Source organism: Gavialis gangeticus, unplaced genomic scaffold (assembly GCF_001723915.1).
Source record: "Gavialis gangeticus isolate Ggan-Ray unplaced genomic scaffold, GavGan_comp1, whole genome shotgun sequence".
Lineage (NCBI taxonomy): Eukaryota > Metazoa > Chordata > Crocodylia > Gavialidae > Gavialis > Gavialis gangeticus.
In genome coordinates this window covers 144,808,303-144,813,866 of record NW_017729024.1, presented here as the reverse complement: position 1 = coordinate 144,813,866, position 5,564 = coordinate 144,808,303, and the positions used below count along the sequence as shown (strand labels likewise).

Genomic DNA, 5,564 nt, shown 5'->3' with positions numbered 1-5,564 from the left:
GGAATGAATGACGCGGCCAGGGGGAACCCGGATCACATCTTGAGTGACTACAAGGTTCTAGGGGTAAAGCTCAAGGAGACAGGGGCACAGGTGTTTTTTAATTCTATCCTTCCAGTGAGCAGATGCAGATGGCACCATGAGATGCATTGGCAAGGTCAACCGGCAGCTTTGGAGCTGGTGTTACCAGGCAGGCCTTGGGTTCTTGGACCATGATCCACATTTCCGCACGGAGGACATGCTTGGGTGGGATGGGCTTCATCTCTCCCCAAAAGGTAAGCATGTTTTTTATTCCAGGCTGGCTGATCTTGTATGGTGAGCTTTAAACGGGGGACGGGGATGCAGAGGAACATGAGGACACTTAGCTGTCAAGCCAAGTAACATGCACAGGTAGTACCCAGGTAAGTGACAGGGGCCAGGGCAGACTTAGGAACAAGGGGGCAGCACGGGCTCCTACAGGGGGCCTCAAATGCCTTTGCACAAATGCTCGAAGCATGGGAAATAAGCAGGAGGAACTTGCCCTCCTGCTAGCTAGCAAAAACCCAGACCTAGTGGAGCTCACAGAAACCTCGTGAGATTCTACCCATGACTGGGCAGTGGACATCCAGGGATACAGACTGTACAGGCAAGACAGAGCAGGGAAAAGGGGGCAGTGTAACGCTATACGTCAAAGAGCAATACACGTGCTCAGTGATCAGGATGGGGTTGGAGGAGGGGCAAACTGAGGTGCTCCGGGTTAGAATGCAAGGGGGTCATGGGGAAAGGGACTTGATAGTGGGCATCTACTAAACATGGCCTCACCAGGGGGATGAGCTGGACCTGCAGCTCACAGAGGCCGTAAAGTCAAGGGACATGTTTGTCATTAGTGACCTAAATTACCCAGACATCTGCTGGGAGGAGCAGTCAGCCAGGTCTGACTGCTCACATAGGTTCCTAGCCAAGATACAGAACCTCCACCTAACCCAGGATGTGCATAGTCCCACTGGGGGAAATGCCTTGCTGGACTTGGTCCTTGACACAGGTGACAACCTGGTGAGGGGTCTGCAGTACTCGACCACCTGGGCGAGAGTGATCATCGGCTGCTGGAATTTACTATCCAGTGGTGGGTGGTGAAAGCAAGCAGCAAGGCAGAGGTCCACAACTTCAGAAGAGCTGACTTCTGTAAACTAAGAAGGTTAGTAGGAGAGGCATTGGAGTCTTGGCGCTTCAATGAGATGGGAGTCCAAGATGGGTGGTTGTTCCTCAAGGAGATGATCCTCTGAGCTCAAAGGGAGTCAGTCCCGATGTGCACCAAGGGGGACAGGAGTACTAAGAAGCCCACATGGCTCAGCAAAGGCATCCAGGTGTGTCTGAGGGCAAAAAAGGAGGCATACAAACAGTGGAAGCAAGGGGCTATCACCAAGGAGGATTACACCTCCATTGCTCGGGACTGCAGGAAGGCTGTTAGGAAGGCCAAGGCTGAGATACAGCTAGGGCTGGTGACCAGAATTAAAGATAATAAGTCCTTTTTCAAATACATAGGCAGTAAGAAGACACCAGGTAACGTGGGGCCCCCACTGGATAGACTTGGCAATCTGATGATTGCAGCAAACGAAAAAGCTGACCTCTTTATGAATTCTTTAACTCCATATTCCTGAACAGGGACTGGGACATTTCCCCCACTAGAATTGCAGACATACCCAGGGGAGGCATCGCCATGCCTAGGGCAGAGACAACCTAGTTAGGGAACTTTTGGAGGGCCTGGACATGTTTAAATCAGTAGGTCCAGATGTTCTTCACCCGAGGGCACTGAGGAAATTGGCAGGGGTCATAGCGGAGCCCCTGGCACAACTCTATGAGCACTCATGGGGCACTGGCCAGGTACCAGAGGATTGGAAAAGGGTCCCCACTTACAAGAAGGGGAGAAAGGAGGACCCTGGCAATTATAGACCAGTCAGTCTTACCTCGGTCCTTGGGAAGGCCTTTGAGAAAATTGTCAAAGAGCACATCTGCAAGGGCCCAGCGGGGAAGTAATGCTCAGGGGCAACCAACACTGGTTCACTGAGGGCGGGTCCTGCCTCACTAACCTAGTTTCTTTTTATGATCAGGTCACAAAGTCTTTGGATGAGGGTGTCATCTTCCCGGACTTTAAGAAGGCCTTTGACATGGTTTCCCATCATATTCCCTTACAAAAAACTTGGTGACTGTGGCACTGATGCCTACACAACCAGATGGGTGGCAAACTAGCTAGATGGTCGCATCTGGAGAGTGGTGGTAGATGGGTCGTTTTTTTACCTGGAGGGATGTGGGCAGCGGAGTCCCCCAGGGCTCGGTCCTGGGGCCTGTACTGTTCAGTATCTTTATCAGCGATCTGGATGTGGGTGTGGAATGCATGCTGTCCAAATTTGCTGATGAGGTGGGCATGCTGGAGAGGAGGGACAGAATTCAGCTACATCTAGACAGGTTACAGGGGTGGGTGGATGAGAATAGGATGGAATTCACTGCAGATAAGTGCAAGGCGCTGCATCTAGGAAAAAGGAACCAGCAGCATACCTATAGGCTGGGGAACACCCTTCTTGTCAACATGGTGGCAGAAAGGGATCTTGGAGTCATTGTTGACTCTAGGATGAATATTAGTTGCCAATGTGAGGAAGCTGTCAGTAAGGCTAACCGCACCTTGTCGTGTATCTACAGATGCATCACAAGCAGGTCCAGGGAGGTGATCCTTCCCCTATATGCAGCATTGGTCAGGCTACAGTTGGAGTACTGCATCCAGTTCTGGGTGCCGCACTTCAAGAGGGATGTGGCTACAACTGACAGGGTCCAGAGGAGGGCCGCTCGCATGGTCAAGGGGCAGCAGGGCAGGCCATACGAGGAGAGGCTAAAGGGCCTGAACCTATTCAACCTCCACAAGAGAAGGCTGAGAAGGTATCTGGTGGCCATTTACAAACTCACTAGGGGGGACAAGCGAGAATTGGGGGAGGTTCTGTTCCCCCAGGCACCACCCAGGGTTATTAGGAATAACGGCCACAAATTGTTAGAGAGAGGGTTCAGGCTGGACATCAGGAGACATTACTTTACAGTTAGGGCTGCCAGGCTCTGGAATGGGCTCCCAAGTGAGGTGGTGCTGTCTCCTACCTTGGGGGTCTTCAAGAGGAGGCTGGACAGATATTTGGCCTGGGTGATATGACAACGGCACCCATTCCTGCCTGGGGCAGGGGGTTGGACCTGATGATCTGTTTAGATCTCTTCTGACCCTAAGCACTATTAAAGCATTATGAAACTATCTTCTTGGCAGAATGCAGTTCCTTTTTTCAGCTGAAAATGGCTGCTGAATTGTAAGTCTTTACTTAGCTTTGTTGGTGCAAGGTTAATAAAGCCTTTCTGAACAGGAAAATTAGGAAACTCAGAATGTCCCTTCTGGAAATGACCTGCTGTCTAGTCCAAGCTTTGTGGGGCTGTCAGTCTCTCTTCCTGCCATACTGTGGGCAGTTCAGCTTTGTACATGGACTAGTTTTGCTCCTTCTTCCCATATATTACATGCATATTTCCGAAGCCCCATTTTTTTGTCAGTTATATATAATTTCTTAGCAGTAGTGCTTTTCTAAGCAGAGGAGATCATTTAACAGATGCCTAAAGAACTTATGTCAGCCTGGACAGGCAGGGGCAGCAGAAAGGATGATTCTTTCCCCTGGAGCAGGGATGAGGCCCCATTTCTCTCAAGAACAGCAGTAACACCAATAAAAGAGTCCTTTTCCTTCCAGAGATAGAGGCACAATGGAATGAGGCCTTCTTCCCCTCTTTCTTTCCATCCTAAGGGCAAGAGTGACAACTGAGAACAACCTAATACTTACCCCAGATGGGATGAATTTGCCTGGGTGAGTGGGTATGAGCAAGCAGGCAAGGCTTACACTTTTCCCCTTCCACATGCAGTGCCCCTCTTAGGGTTGTTTGTTGTTTCAAACAACGGGTTTTAGAGTTAACATCCAGCAAGAGGCAGGTATGTTGCAGAGATCAGGCAGACTTTATTCTTTTATACTTGGGTAATTTGCTCTGTGTAATGATGAGGCCTGGAAAATTATTTTTATTTTCATGAGAATTTTAGATTATAGTTTCATAGTTTCATAGTTTCTAGGGTTGGAAGGGACCTGAGCAGATCATCTAGTCCGACCCACTGCCATGCATCTGTGGATGCATGACAAGGTGCGGTTGGCCTTCCTGACCATGTCCCCACACTGCCGGCCCATGTTCATCCTGCCATCAACGATGACTCCAAGATCCTTTTCTGCCTCTGCACTGATGAGAAGGGAGTTTCCCAGCCTGGAGGGATGGTGCTGGTTCTTCCTCCCCAGGTGCATCACCTTGCACTTGTCTGTGTTGAATCCCATCCTATTCTCATCCGCCCACCCCTGTAACCTGTCTAGGTCTGGTTGTAGCCTGTTGCTTCCTTCTAGTGTGCCCACATCCCCCCACATCTTAGTGTCATCAGCAAATTTGAACAGGGTGCTTTTTATGTTATATTATGTTATAATAATGGTGGATTAGTTTATGGAACAGGGGCCCAGACTTCTGTCCTTTCATTCCTAACCCTGTAGTGAGCAGTAGAGATAAAATAGCAGGGAGGAAGAGAGGCAGACAGAAACAGAAAAAGGATGTTTTGCTTTTTCTAAAACTGGTTGCATTCTATTTGTGGACACTGGTTTTAGCACCTTCCTGCTGCGTTGTATAAGAGTAAATATCAAGTTCACAGACAACTAGGAGGCAGCTCTGAATGTTTCCTTAGCCACCCTATGTTGCAAAGTGTTGAGTGGGCTTTGCCTCTCCTCTGCCATCAGACTTCTTTACAAAGGATGCTTCAGTGTTAGAATATTTTATCCATTGAACCACAAAGGATTTGGATGCTTTTAGGCCCAAGCCCTTTGACCCTCCTATTTGGGTCAAGCACTTAAGAATAAGCCTAGGAATCAGGCACTTGTTTAATGCAAGTCTTTAAAAAGTGTTCCACCGACTGATGAGCCTTACCTCTCCTCATGGTACGCTGGTAGAAACAATAATAAAAAATAGGACTGGCCATCACGTGGATGAGCAGGGTTGCCTGGGAAGAGTCAGTTTGCCCTCCTAGGGTGTGTGTAGCAGCAGGAACCTCCCCCCTCCCCATGCCCTCCAGATAAGCCAGTCGCAGCTCCATCCTATGCCCCACACTGGCTGTGCAGTTCTTGCCCCTCCCCCTGCTGCAGCCTGCTGCAGCCCCACTCCCTCCCTCACCACTGCGTACAAGCCTCTCTCCACCCTTGCTGCAGCTGCCCTCTGTTTGGTGGGTTGGGAAGGGTGGGGCTAAGCCCTGTTAGCCCTGGCCTTCTGCCACCTATGGTCCACATCCTTTCTGTAGTGGGGGGCCCAAAACTGAACCCAGTACTCCAGATGTGGCCTCACCAGTGCTAAATAGAGGGGAATAATCACTTCCCTTGACTTACTGGCAATGCTCTTACCAATGCAGCCCAGTGCCATTAGCCTTCTTGGCAAAAAGGGCACACTGCTGACTCATATTCAGCTTATTGTCCGTTGCTTCTTTTGTGCACCAGCCAGTC

At 49.8% G+C, this 5,564-nt stretch overlaps 1 long non-coding RNA gene across 1 annotated transcript in view; it reads left to right on the top strand.

Annotated features, from left to right (window-relative positions):
- The first annotated feature begins 251 nt into the window (after positions 1-251).
- The window catches only part of LOC109297810, a 47,366-nt gene continuing 42,053 nt past the window's right edge, over positions 252-5,564 (top strand). Inside the window, exon 1 of the long non-coding RNA XR_002097426.1 lies at positions 252-398. This is a non-coding gene — a long non-coding RNA (uncharacterized LOC109297810). The remainder of the gene's footprint in view (positions 399-5,564) is intronic.